The 15,250-nt window shown below is 40.6% G+C and overlaps 1 long non-coding RNA gene across 1 annotated transcript in view; it reads right to left on the bottom strand.

The window, feature by feature from the left end:
- Positions 1 to 853: 853 nt before the first annotated feature.
- LOC144891050 (uncharacterized) overlaps positions 854 to 15,250 on the bottom strand; it is a 39,484-nt gene continuing 25,087 nt past the window's right edge. Inside the window, exons 2-3 of the long non-coding RNA XR_013622681.1 lie at positions 9,897 to 10,001; positions 854 to 2,299 (exon numbers count right to left, since the gene is read on the bottom strand). This is a non-coding gene — a long non-coding RNA (uncharacterized LOC144891050). The remainder of the gene's footprint in view (positions 2,300 to 9,896; positions 10,002 to 15,250) is intronic.

Consider the following 15,250-nt stretch of genomic DNA (forward strand, 5'->3'; position numbering starts at 1 on the left):
GTTCATTGGCAAACTTTATTCCTGCCTTGATGTTCTTTCTGGACAGCAAAGGTTTCCTCCTGGCACACCTCCCATGTAGATCAAATTTGTGCAGCCTCTTTCTAATGGTAGACTCGTGCACTTTGACATCAACAGTGGCAAGAGCTACCTGCAGGTCCCATGATGACATTCTGGGGTTCTTAGAGACTTCTTTCAGCATCTTGCGGTCTGCTCTTTGGCTGAACTTGCTGGGGCGGCCTGGCCTGAACAAGTTGGCAGTTGTTTGGCATCTTCTCCACTTGTAGATGATCTTCCGGACAGTCGAATGATTGATTTCAAATTGTTTGAGATCTTTTTAAATCCCTTCCCAGACTCGTAGGCATCTATAACCTTCTTTCTGAAGGCCTCAGAGAGCTCTTTTGATCTAGGCATGGTGATGCCGCACACTTCAACAACAAAGAGCAAACCAAACTAAATGTCTGAGGTTTAAATAAGACAGATTCCTCCAAGATCCTCTCTAACGATGTTCTAATAATTTGCACCTGAGCTGGTGCACCTGATTCTAATTTTAGGTATTTGAAGTAGTGATAAATGTAAGGGTGTACTTACTTTTTCCACATGCGAAATTTGCATGCGTGTTTATTTAAAGTATACAATGGACTACAAAATGTAAATGTTTCATGATATTTGTTATATTATATCACCTTTATCTTTCAATAGTTGAAATGAAGATCAAATCGCTGTATGTTGAAATATGTTGAAAAAGGCAAAACTTTACATGGGGTGTACTTACTTTTTCACATGACTGTATATATATATATATATATATATATATATATATATATATATATATATATATATATATATATATATATATATATATATATATATATATATACACACACACATACACACAGGTATGCATACAGACACACGTAGACACACACATACATCCTGAAAATATCAAGTTCTCACCTAATACTTCCATGCTTTGCAATATCAATGGAGGACAAATTACAGGAGGAATTGTCATGATTTAGAGAATAAAAGCTGTGGAATCAAAGTCGGATGCCAGCGGTAACTGTGCCTCTGATCCATTCACATCTGTGCTTCTCGCATCAGGATGTTTGCAACAAAGTGCAGCGAAAAGCAAATGCACTTCAAAGGCAAAAAGGAAACCTCATGATCAATTAGACTACACTTCTGCCGAGTGCTCAGCCAGTTTCATATAGTTAGGGAGGGAGTGTTAATGGATGATAGTTGTGTTGAGAGAGTGTTGGGAGCGAAAAAAACAAAACATTGTACGTCTGCTGCTCGGCCGCACGTTACAGAGACGACTGGGCCAAGAATATGCTGCAGAACAGAGGGGAGGTGATGCAGTGGAGTGCATTATTGAAGGCAGCTGCATTCGGGTGCAGGTAAATTAGTGCGGGTTTCCTGAGGCAGCTCTCTTTGCACCACAGCCCCCATCTTCACCACTCATCTTGTCAAGATGGAATGCCAACGTGTGTTGTCAATCTTTTGTTTTTCCTCTTCCCTTTCTTGACCTCAGGCTCTGAAACACCTGTGCTGTAGAAGAGTTAAGCCGAACATGGATTTTGCAATTTTCGTAAACATGTGGCTAACTCACGGGGTTGTTCGCACAACTCAGTTCTCACAAGTCTCACAACTTTAGAAAGGATGACATACACGAGCGTTCATTATAGATATGCGGGAAGATACCTGTCACATTTTCAGGATCGTATGACTGAAGTGGCATTGTTTTCAGACAAGTATCCCTCCAGGTGTCGACCTGGTGCATGGTGTTGGCCAATGGCAAAGTAACCCGGCCCTAAACGATACCCTCGTCATCCACCTTCAGTGCACCCATCACCCCTGCTCTGACCTTCCTTCAAGCATCTACTGATCACGTGACTACAACAGCACAGATGCAACAACAGAGGAGGGTAGTCGCACCATAGCGACATGCCGGACGAGTGGTAAAGTACGGTATTCATGGCTACAATGAACCATCATTGCCTGTTGGCATCCATGTTGGCCTTGCTCTCAGGGGCACAGCCATTGTTCATTGACAGTTCTGTGGCCATCATCTCAGTGGTGCTTTCAGGTGGTGAACTTGAAGCCACTGCCATTTCGTCATCAGAAGCAGGGCCGTACGGTCCCATGGGCCCTTCGTCTCCAGGACGTAGCCTCTTGAAGCGACGATCAGGATACCGGCTGTTGTCAAAAGGCATTCGATGCACACACTGCACATGTGTTTTCAGGTTTCCCTTTTGCGAGGCGCTGTATGGGCAGTATTGGCAGCAGAAAGGGCGCTCACCTGCAAAGACAGCGCACTGCCACCACGTGTATTTGTGTCCATATCTAAAGAAAAGCATATTTTTGAATACATTCCTTTCATAAAATGCTATCAATCCTGCAGTTCAATTTTGTGCTTCATGCAACACCAAATTAACATATTTTGCTTATAAATACACAGTTTTCACAGCAATAAGTACTTTAGATCAGCAAAGTAACAAGTGTAGATGAGAATAAATAAATAAAAGCACAAAAAGAAAGAAGATCTTAAGTTGTATACTGAACTATTGTTTAAGGTATCGATTGGCATTGATATTGCAAATAATGGAATGCATAATAAAGCTATCATAAAAAAAACAATTCTGAAGGTTTTCAAGGCATATTCCAAACAATGGCTTATGTTCCACAATCTTTGCATTTAATCAAGTCCCTTGAGGTATTTCCTTCATGGAGAGGTGTGGATTTACAGCTGTGAGATGAGAGGTGTGAGAATTCCTGGGAGATGTGCAGCCAAGGCCTTGTGGCTAGGCGATAAGGAGTTGCAGCCCCAAGAGCTTTCGAAATTGTCCCCAAGATATTACCCGACCTCTCCGGTGTGCTGCGATAGCGAGTTCAGCTGCCTCTTTGTTCCGGGCATCATCCTGGTGGCAGAGGTCTTAAAGCCTTGGGTAGCAAGAGTCGAGGCTATTCAAAAGAAAGGGCCGAATTCATTAGGGCCTCATCAGTGGCACTTCCACTCAAATTAATTAACAAAAATCGCTTTCGATGAAGAGTTAAGGGGAGCGAGCGATTGCTGGAGTCGTGCGGCTGTTGGAAATGGACCAACATCCATCAGGTTTGTGACGAAGGACTGTTGTGAACTAGGGAGACAGCTCTACCTTGTGGCAGTCCATGCCAATACACACAGCTTCCATGGCCAATCGCCTTGACCAACAGAGTGACGCAATGTAAGGAAAAGGAAGATCAATAACGTTAAAGCTTTTAACGCAAATTAAGACAAAATCTTGACGACGAGCTCCGTTTTGCCATTTGAAGTAAGCGGGTTTGTCACTGTAAAAGAACGTCAAACACATCGACGGCAGGAGAAATCAAATTTGGCTGTGATAAAATAATAGCTTCACGAAGTACATTTCCAACCAAAATTGGAACACACATTTAAAAGTCATTAGGATGAATAATTAAAATTTGGATGCACGCGGTAACTTTTTAATTCAACTTTTTAAGCTGTAATGGATGTTACTGGGAACATTTGAACAGGTACACGCCTAATTGAATGTTACTGTCAAACATTGTCTTGGCTTCACCATTTATGACACTTCGTGTAATGCCGTCGCTCGTTGCATCTATTGTGCCACAAATACTCGTCTGTATTCTTTGCGATGCGGTAATTTTTGCATCGACACAAATAATTATTTCACGAAATCAAATGAATACATTTCCGAGCATGTATCACCGCAATGAGAAGATCCTTTTCTTGTTCTCATAAAAAAAATTCATAAAATAAATATTAAAATATCAAAAATAATAATTCACAAGCACTCTCCACCGCATGTTGTGAAATCCTAAAATAAATATAAAAATTATATCAAAAATAATAATTAATAAGCACTCTCCACCGCATGTTGTGAAATCATAAAATAAATATAAAAATAATATCAAAAATAATAATTCATAAGCACTCTCCACCGCATGTTGTAAAATCATAAAATAAATATAAAAATTATATCAAAAATAATAATTAATAAGCACTCTCCACCACATGTTGTGAAATCCTAAAATAAAATAAAAAATTATATCAAAAATAATAATTAATAAGCACTCTCCACCACATGTTGTGAAATCATAAAATAAATATAAAAATAATATCAAAAATAATAATTCATAAGCACTCTCCACCGCATGTTGTAAAATCATAAAAGAAATATAAAAATTATATCAAAAATAATAATTCATAAGCACTCTCCACCGCATGTTGTAAAATCATAAAATAAATATAAAAATAATATGAAAAAAAATAATTAATAAGCACTCTCCACCACATGTTGTGAAATCATAAAATAAATATAAAAATTATGTAAAAAATAATAATTAATGAGCACTCTCCACCACATGTTGTGAAATCCTAAAATAAATGTAAAAATTATATAAAAAATAATAATTCATAAGCACTCTCCACTGCATGTTGTGAAATCAAAAAATAAATGCAAAAATTATATAAAAAATAATAATTCATAAGCACTCTCCACCGCATGTTGTGAAATCATAAAATAAATATAAAAATTATATAAAAAATAATAATTAATAAGCACTCTCCACAGCATGTTGTGAAATCATAAAATAAATATAAAAATTATATCAAAAATAATAATTAATAAGCACTCTCCATCACATGTTGTAAAATCATAAAATAAATGTAAAAATTATATCAAAAATAATAATTAATAAGCACTCTCCACTGCATGTTGTGAAATCAAAAAAGAAATGCAAAAATTATATAAAAAAATAATAATTCATAAGCACTCGCCACCGCATGTTGTGAAATCATAAAATAAATATAAAAATTAGATTAAAAAAAACAAAACAAAACACCGTTAGAGGCCATTTCCCCCCGCAAAGCGGGGGTTGGCCTTTTTCGGGCACCGTGGTTGTTGTTGTTTTTCTTGGTCCCCCTTTTGAAGCAATGTTTTACGGTCGGATGCCCTTCCTGCCGCCAACCCTTTTTGTCGCCTTTTACGACAAACAGGGCATTACCAGTGAACTGGTACTCAATTAGCCGACCTCGGAAGGATGACAGGCTGAGTCAACCCCCCTGGCGTTAATTCAGCGATCGACCGGGATTCGAACCCAGGATCCTTGGATCCTAAGCTGGCACCCTAGCCGCTAGCCCAACACCAGGCTCCAAATATAAAAATTATATAAAAAATAATAATTCATAAGCACTCTCCACTGCATGTTGTGAAATCATAAAATAAATATAAAAATTATATTAAAAAAAATAATTCATAAGCACCGCATGTTATGAAAGCAGAAAATTGTCAGATCATCAGATGATTCAAATATTTTGACTCCATTGAACTTGTACATAGCGTTTTACCTTTTTATTGGTACTTTTTTCTTTTTTTAATGAAAATATTGCTTTGATTTGGCACAGGAACAAAAATGGAGTGGAATGAGGATTATCAAAATAAAGCGGTTAATGTGCATTATGACAATGTTTGGGATTGGCCTGTTTGGCACTGATCAGCTTCGGATGCTGCCATCCCAGGTTCAAATCACACGTGCAACGTTAACTTGTTCATTGTCTTCTAATTTCCTCGTATTTTGTGTAAAACTGCACTGATGTCTCCTAATATCTCCTAATGGTTCCTCCATGAGATCATAAAATTATTATTTTTTTTAAATTAGAAATTCCAGGTATTGGATCATTTGTTGATCGATTTGATTGGATCATGATGCTGCGACTCATGCAAAACGCCTTGTGATATGCGGAAACTTGAAGCATCGTCTGTTTTCTGTCCCTATCCGAGCACCTGCCTTAAGATGGCATGACATCAGGTAAATAACCCAACTACTGTACTGTATTATTGTCTCCAGACTGGCACATAACATCATTGCAAATTAAATACAAACAAGTAAAGATACATTCAAAGAACACCGCGCCCATGACAAATAATTTAATATCCTTCAGCGCGGCATTGCCGTGGCGCCTCTGGCGCCGGCAATACCGCAGTGCAGCTCATAGAGACTGCGTTGGGAGGGAGAGGTGTACAATAATTGATTGATTAATTGCATAATTAAAATCAATAAAAGATAATCATAAAATATTTTCTTAATCAATTGGCTAAAAGCATAAATAAACCATGAGTGCTTCATCCAGAAGATGTATCTTTTAGAAATTTAATTTAAAAAGTCAGAATACATAAAACATCACCATTTCATCCGATTCTGTAACTTTAAAAAAATTTAATTAATTAAGTCATTCATCGAATAATTAAATAATTAATAGATTCATTAATTAATCAATAAATAAAAAATAGCCTTTACAGCCAGATCACTTGGTCATTGTCATGTCCAAATATCAGCTTCCTTGGTCAAAAGGTGCCTGAGATATTGCCCAGATGAGAAAAAAAAAAAAAACACCGTATAGAGGCCATTTTTCCCCGCAAAGCGGGGGTTAAGCCCAGATGAGAAATAAAATAAATAAATAATAATCATAAAAAAATTAAATAATTTATCAATTCGCTAATGGAACACATAAACCACCACCATTTCATCAGAATATGTAACGAAAAAAAAAAAAAAATTAGTCATCAATCGAATAATTAAATAATTAATCGATTAGTTGATCAATTGATTAATCAATAAATCAAAAATAGCCTTTGCAGCCAAATCACTTGGTCATTGGCATGTCCAAATATCAGCTTCCTGACTCAAAAGGCGCCTGAGACAATGCCTAGAAGAGAAAGGAAATGTATAGGTACTTAATTAATTGCTAATAATTAAATAACTCATCAATTCATTGATTAATCAAAAAACAAAAAATACAGTTTTTGAGAAAGGACTGGCTCAATATTGTGCCGAAATTTCAGCTTCCGAGCTCAAAGGATGGCTGAGATATCGCCCGGACAAACAAACAAACAAGCAAGAAAACAAGAAAGCAAGAAAACAACCAGAGTGAAAACTGAGTACTCCCTTTCAGCATGCGTCATTGCCGAGCCCCTTCGGTGCCCGGAAATGACGTTATGCAGCGCCTGGAGATGGCATAGGAAAGGTGCGGTGTACAACAAGTACAGATACATTTAAGGTACACGCCCCCATGCCAAATAATGAAATATCCTCCAGCGCGGCATTGCCGGGGTGCCTCTGGCGCCCGGCAATACCGCCGTGAAGCTCATAGAGACAGTATTTGGAGGGAGAGTTGCACAATAATTGATTGATTAATTGCATAATTAAAATCAATAAAACATTATCACAAAATATTTTCTTAATCAATTGGCTAATAGCATAACTAAACCACTAGTGCTTCATCCGAAGATGTATCTTTTAAAAATTTAATTAAATAAGTCATGAATAAAAAATTAAATAATTAATTGATTAATCAATAAATAAAATGAATCGATTAAGTGATTAATCAATAAATCAAAACTATCCTTTGTAGCGACATCACTTGGTCACTGTCATGTCCAAATATTAGCTTCGTAGATCAAAATGTGCCTGTGATATTGCCCAGATGAGAAAGAAAATAAATAAATAATTAATAATGAAAATAAATAAATAATAATCATTAAAAAATGAAATAATTAATCAATTCGCTAATATAACACATAAACCACCACCATTTCATCAGAATCTGTAACTTCCCAAAAAAATTTTTTTAGTCATTAATCGAATAATTAAATAATTAATCGATTAATTGATCAATTGATTAATCAATAAATAAAAAATAGCCTTTGCAGCCAAATCACTTGGTCATTAGCATGTCTAAATCTCAGCTTCCTAACTCAAAAGGTGCCTGAGATAATGGCCAGAAGAGAAAGGAAATGTATCAGTACTTAATTAATCGCTAATAATTAAATAACTCCTCAATTATTTCATTAATCAAAAAACAAAAAATACCGTTTTTGACAAAGGACTTGCTCACTATTGTGCCGAAATTTCAGCTTCCTAGCTCAAAGGATGGCTGAGATATCGCCCAGACAAACAAGAAAACAAGAAAACAAACAAACAACCAGAGTGAAAACTGAGTACTCCCTTTCAGCGTGCGTCATTGTCGAGCCCCCTTCGGTGCCCGGCAATGACGATATGCAGCGCCTGGAGATGGCAAAGGAAAGGAGTGGTGTACAACAAGAAAACAAGAAAGCAAGAAAGAAAACAACCAGAGTGAAAACTGAGTACTCCCTTTCAGCGTGGGTCATTGCCGAGCCCCCTTCGGTGCCCGGCAATAACGTTACGCAGCGCCTGGAGATGGCATAGGAAAGGAGCAGTGTACAACAAACAAACAACCAGAATGAAAACTGAGTACTCCCTTTCAGCGTGCGTCACTGCCGAGCCCCCTTCGGTGGCCGGCAATGACGATTTGCAATGCCTGGAGATGGCATAGGAAAGGAGCGGTGTACAAAATACAATGGCATCTCTTAATATCCTTGTCCTGCATTCAATACAAGTATAAGCTGCTTTAAGACCCTTAGTTCAATAATAAAAAAGCACATTTCAGGCCATGTTTTCCAAATTCTTCAACATAATGAGGTATTTTGATATTTAATTGAGATAATGATAATGATAATGAATTAATTAATGATAATTAATTACTTAATTGTAATAATAATTAAATTAATGATAAAATTAATTTAATGATACAATTAATGAATGACATAATGATAATTGAGATATTTGATCCATTTATGTGTACATTTGCACCCTCACCGGCCCCATTACTAATTTGCAAGTCTCGATAGAAGATTATTTAGTAGCTATATATATGCACAACAACCTGGTGTTGGCTTAGCGGTTAGGGTGCCGGCTTGGGATCCTAGGATCCTGGGTTCGAATCCCGGTCGATTGCTGAATTAACGCCAGGGGGGTTGACTCAGCCTGTCATCCTTCTGAGGTCGGCAAGTTGAGTACCAGTTCACTGGTAATTCCCTGTGTGTCACAAGAGGCGACTAATCGACCGGGATTCGGGCGTGTGTGTGTGTGTGTGTGTGTATGCGTATGTACATGTACATGTATATGTGTGTGTGTATGCGTATGTACATGTATATATATGTGTGTGTGTCGTTGGTTGATATCAACAACTGTGGGTTGCAGAAGGTGGAAGGGAGCCCTCTCAGGTGCAGATGTATCCAACTTAGTGTGTGTGTGTGTGCATGTGTTGTGTGTGCATAACACACACTGGCATGTAAGTAATTTTTGCCTGCTTTCCCACAAGTGGGTGGGCCTCTGGAGATGGAATAGAGATCTACCGGTGTGTGTGTGTGTGTGTGTGTGTGTGTGTGTGTGTGCACACGCATGTTTAAGTTCCTTTAGGGGTGTGTGTGTGTGTGTGTAGTTAGTCAATGCCTGTTTAAATTGCAGTTCTGCAATACCTAATACCTGTGGCCAAAAAACGCAAGTTATGGCGACTTTCTCTGCAACAGAGATGGAGCCCCCAAAACGTCGTGCTTCTCCTCGCTATCGGCGGCCTGACACCCACTACACGAGCGCATTAAAGAGTGTCAGATGCATTCTCTGGAAGTTAGCATAAGAGCTCTCATCTTCTGCAGCAAATTCCACAAATAAGTTGTTGAGCGTTCCTTGAGGCGGCCTTCCTGTCCACCTAGGCCTTCACCACCAGCCCCTTACTTTTCTTGGCGTGACGTCAGTGACAGACCAGCACGAGTGCCCTCGGAGGTTTCACCCTTCTCATCCTCTCCCTGCATTTCTTCTTCAAAGCCATTTGGTTTACAGAAAATAGTGACATCTGTAATTGCGTAGCGTGAGTCAAGTGTGCGGCAGTCTCCGACAAAGCAGAATTTTACAGGATTAGTCGCCGGCCATGTTGTTTCGTTGCTTCGTTGAACATGGTCTCGTGTACGGCGGTCTTAAGACCCTCATGCATTAAGCACCATGTCTCCCCTCACCTGTATGTGACCGCATGTGTGTTCTGAGATGGCTCGGCTGGCTGAAAGCTTTCCCGCAGTCTCGGCAAACAAATTCACCATGCTGCTCAAATCCCCAGAGAGAGCCTATGAAAGACACACCATGAGTAAATGCGTTTGTGACATGATCTTTACTCAATCTAATGGCAGCCAGGCCTTCACTTTTATATATACATGTAAGGAGATGTTTTAGCCAAATGTTAACGGACGTTAACGGATGTACGTATGTACTGCTGTCGTCGTCATATAATGATTCAAATGTACGTAGCCATATAGCCATATGTTTCCTATGTCAATGCAAGGAAGGAAAAATCAAGACACACACACAGAACGATACACACAGGAATTTTGGCACAGAGGCCATTCAGCCCATCATGTCTGCGCTGCACCAACCCCATTATATATCACCCCTCCACACCCAAGCTACCTCCAACTCCTGTCAATACCCCCATACCCCTCTATCTCCAATGCCTCCAGGTAACAATCCAACTCCCGTTTAAATCAAACCACCCCCTACATTGCCACTACCTTTCTGGGGAGACAATTCAAGGCATTTACCACTGAATGAATGAAAGAACTTTGTCATTAAACTGTTGTAACTCTCAACTTATTTACTCCCAAACTGGGGCCCCTGGTCTAGCACTGTCCACTCTGATAAAAAAAAAAAAAACTCCACTGCACCCATCTTGTTCACATCCTTCATTACCTTAAAATTTTAAATCAGATCCTCTCAGAATCTCCTCCTTTCCAATGTAAAAAGTCGTATCTCCTTCAACCATTCCTCATAACTTAGTCTAGCGAGCCACAGAATCATTCGAGCAGGCCTACGCCGTACCCTCAATATGGCAGCTATGTCCTTCTTCAGAATGACTAAACCTGTACATAGTATCTACAGCTCTAACAATACCTACTTTGATTTCCTACATTCCCACACAAATACACCCGAAACCCCTGCTAGCTTTATCTGTAGCTGCCTTACACTGTGCTCTCTGCTTACCCCCCTTTTCCCTCCTCCATATTTATTATCATCCCCAGATCCTGTGTGAAATGCTCCAAGACTGCTCCTTGCCTCATGTAATCCATATTTTCATTCTTCTTACCTGTCCCCAGAACTTTACATTTCTTTATGCTAAACTGCATCTGCCAAATCTTTTGCCAAAATGTATGAAAATATATTGACCTTCCTGAATGTGATCACCTCCAAGCTGAGTATCATCTACAAATTTTGAAAGTTTACTCTTAACCCACTGTTTACATCATTGATGTAAATTATGAATAACAAGCGTTACGCCTGGGTCCCCCGTCGGTGAAGTAATGTGAGTTGACAAAGTGAAAGATGCAAGGCGGCCATCTTGGATTTTGACGTGGTGACCCAATTTTCAATAGCGTTCTCCCTTATGTGTAGATACACCCACACACCGGATTAGAAGTTGGTAGTTCGTTTATTTTTCAAGATATTTCGCTCACAAGGTTCAGACATATATATGGTGGCGGCCATCTTGGATTTTGACGTGGGTTGCACCCACACACCAAATTAGAATTCGGTCCTTCGCTTACGCACGCACGGACGCACGCACGCACAGACGGACGGACACGCGGACGGAGGGGAAAACCATAGACCCCCTTTCGCTCCGCGGTGCGACGGGTGACAATAATGGTCCAAGTACCGATCCATGAGGTACCCCACTATACTTACATCCTTCCCGCTGGACATACTCACAACCAACTCTTTACTTCCGATGACTAAGTCAGTTTCTAATCCAGTTAGCTACCTGACTAGCCAAGCCCTCACCTTAGCCAACAACTTTCTTCTGGAAGTCCAGATACACACCACGTGCACTACATTCAGTAAACCCGCCACCATCTCATCCTCATCATCCACCAATTCTCCTATGCTATTCCTCAATAGGCCCATACACCTCTTAACCCTTTCCTTACCCCTTAAATACTTAAAATAATGTCTTCCTGTTACGTTTAATAGTGGGTCATTTGAAGACCTTAGTGGAAGCAAATGGAGGGGGCTTCATAAACAACTGTTTATGATTTTCAATGGTTCAACAACACATTGCATGGTCTCTGTAGTCAAAGGGATGAATCAATTTTAAATTGTGCGACAATTTGTTCCTTCAACATGAACGAAACACAAAATGAGAACGTTCAGTGAAAATAAAAGATTTGTTTCCTTTCAGAATGGCTGACAAGATGCTGGAGATGTAGCAGACTTTTGTCTGAGCTGTTTCTTTAATATAAGTTAGCATTAATTGCTAATCTGTTACTAAAAGGAGAAGCATCCGTACGTACGTACGCGTGTGCGTGTGTGTGTGTGTGGGGGGGGGGGGGGGGGTGGGTGCGTGCGTGTGGTGTCTGTGTGTGTGTGTGTGTGTGTGCATGTGTGTGGGTGTGTGTGTGTGTGTGTGGGGGGGGGGCGGTGTGGGTGTGTGTGTGTGTGTGTGGGGGGGGGGGGGGGTGGGGGTGGGTGTCTGTGTGTGTTTGTGTGTGTGTGTGTGGGGTGTGTGTGTGTGTGTCTGTGTGTGTGTGTGTGTCTGTGTGTGTGTGTGTGTGTGTGTGTGTCTGTGTGTGTGTGTTTCTTGGAACAAAAAATTGTGTCCATTTCATCATAAAGGTGCCCGTTTTAGAAGACCCTGTTTCCAGGATAGAGGAAGATGTGGGAATGGAAGCTTTATATAGCGGTTCCAATGTTAACATTTATTATTCTACGAAGCAGGAACCCTTTAGTTTAGAAGGATAGGGGAGGAACTCACAAAATTAAAAATAGTAATATTTCTTGAAGAAATATAAAACTAGTTATCTGTGATCACAAAGCGATCGCCAACGGTAAGCTCGGAGACTTACCCTTGGCCCATGATCCAATGGTAGCCAGATTTTTTTTTCAGATTACCATATGACCTTGATCTTAAACATTTAAGAAAAGAGTGTAAATAACAAAAGCGTGTCCCCATCTAACATCTATCCATAAAACTCAACATCATGAAAATCGGAGGAAAATTAGTCAAGTTATGATCAAAAAGGTGTTTTTTGGTAATTCGGTCACAATCCGAAAAAAGTAGGTCAAGGAAGCAAAACAAATATCAGGTGAACAACTTCAGTGCAGGTACACTATTGGGATGCAAGAACATCTTGTAAGGACAAGCGGTCTTTGAGATTCCGCACTGGCAAAATTGAGCGATGACAAAAAAACGTGTTATTTTTTTCACCCCGCCATTTGACCTTGACCTTTAACAATCAAGGGTATGATAAAGGTGAGTATAAACACACCTTGCTCTAGGTTATCTAGAGAGGCAAATTTCGCTCTGAACAGATAAACGTTAGTCGAGTTTTGGTGAAAAATGTTAAAACGTTTATAATGTTAAAATGCCTGCAGAAAAGTATGACCAGTTCACTAAGAAGGGCAACTCCACAGTTTGGTGATGAGACAAGTTTTGGGATGGAGTGTTCTCTGACCAAACCATTGAGCAGTTCCTCATGCGGTTATTGAAAACACCTGGTGGGACGACACATGGTTGTGGAATGGCTGACAGCACACACACAAAATGAGTGCATATGTTCCCATGATGGGAACCACCTGCAATGAAGTTTACAGCAGTGCGCCCAGGAACGTGGGAGCAGCATTAAGAAATGCGTCCAGTGAGCTCAAAGACAACACTGATCTTAGAGCGCTACAGGAACGATGATGAAGTCCCTCGTCAGCAGTCAGAAAATAATTCCTGATGAATCCATTTTTTTTTTTTTTTTTTTTTTTTTTTTTTGTATACAAGATCGAGGCTCGTCAAAGAGCTAACATTAATCACACAAAAAGACAAACCGACACACAAAACACAAAAAACAAGGGGAGCGGCAGACACGATGGGGAGAGAGGGGGGAGGACACAAACACAACATTTGAGAGCAGGGACATCGCGAGGACTTGGGGGGAGGTGGGAGAGGAATAAAACATATGAACACTGCAAGGACTCTGGGGTGAATTACCGGGGGTAGAAAAGATCAAGGTTTTCGATTGGGGAAAATAAGAGATGGTGGTGAACAGCTGTTTTAAAGACCTGGAGGGAGGAGTAGGATTGAAGGGAGTGGGGGAGTTTGTTCCAGAGGCGGGAGAAAAGGGGAATGAAAGAGTGAAGGTGAGCAGAGAGCCTAGACTTTGGCAGTTTAACCATAAGAGGGTTGCAGGCAGATCTTGTGCGACCTGAAGGAATCTTGAGGGGACAGAGCACAGAGAGAGCTGGGGGAGCAAGGCCGGAGAGGAGTCGGTAGAAGACAGAAAGACCACCAACCTGCCTGCGGTGAGTGAGTGAAAGGCCCTCGGAGTTGACTACATCGCAGGAGATTCCAATGATTCTGAAAGCTTTGGCCTCAACAGCGTGAAGCCGAGCAAGGTGTGAGGCAGGAGCACCAGCCCAGAGGGGGGAACAGTATTCCATTGAGCTGCGGATGAAAGCCTTGTATGTGGTGAGGAGCTCAGGTGTGCCAAGGAAGGACTTCGCACGACGGAGGATGCCCAGTCGGCGACTGGCTTTGGAGGCCAGCTTGGAAATGTGGTTTTCCCAAGAAAGATCATGGCAGATAGTGAGACCCAAAAGCTTGAGCGACAGAACTTCTTGGAGAGGATTGTTGAGAAAGTAGATGGGAGGGTTGTCCAGTCGGTCCTTTCGGAGAGACATTGTAAGAGTGTGAGATTTGTCAGGATTGAAAGACATGTTCCACTTGTTTGACCAGTCTGTGAATTTGTCCAGGTCTGCAGAGAGTGAGGAGGCTGCAGACTGCCGATCTGAGGGTTGAGGAATGGAGCGGCAAAGAGTGGAGTCATCAGCAAAGAGATAGAGAGGATTTTCCAGAGAGTCGGAGAGATCATTGATGAAGACCAGAAATAGCACAGGGCCCAGAACACTACCTTGGGGAACTCCAGCCAGAACAGGAAGGGAAGATGAGAGAAATCCATTCAGGGCCACACGTTGCCTTCGACCAGAGAGGAAATCCGCAAGCCATGAGTGGAGATTTCCCTGGATACCATAGGAGGTGAGTTTGGTGAGCAGAGCTGGGTGCCAGACCGTATCAAAGGCACGTGATATGTCAAGTGAGACAGCTCTGATTTCCTGTTTGGCATTGAGGACCTCCATCCATTGTTGAGACAGCAGAAGCAACATGTCCAGAGTAGAATGACCTGGTCTGAATCCAAATTGATGATCAGAGATCAAGCCATTGGAGAAGAGGAAGGATTTGATATCTGAAGCAATGATGGATTCCATGACTTTGCTGATAATTGGGAGCAGGCTGATTGGTCTGTAGTTGCAAGGATCTGTTTTTGCACCTTTTTTGTGTAAA

This window comes from Myxine glutinosa, chromosome 2, assembly GCF_964187855.1.
Source record: "Myxine glutinosa chromosome 2, kmMyxGlut1.1, whole genome shotgun sequence".
Lineage (NCBI taxonomy): Eukaryota > Metazoa > Chordata > Myxini > Myxiniformes > Myxinidae > Myxine > Myxine glutinosa.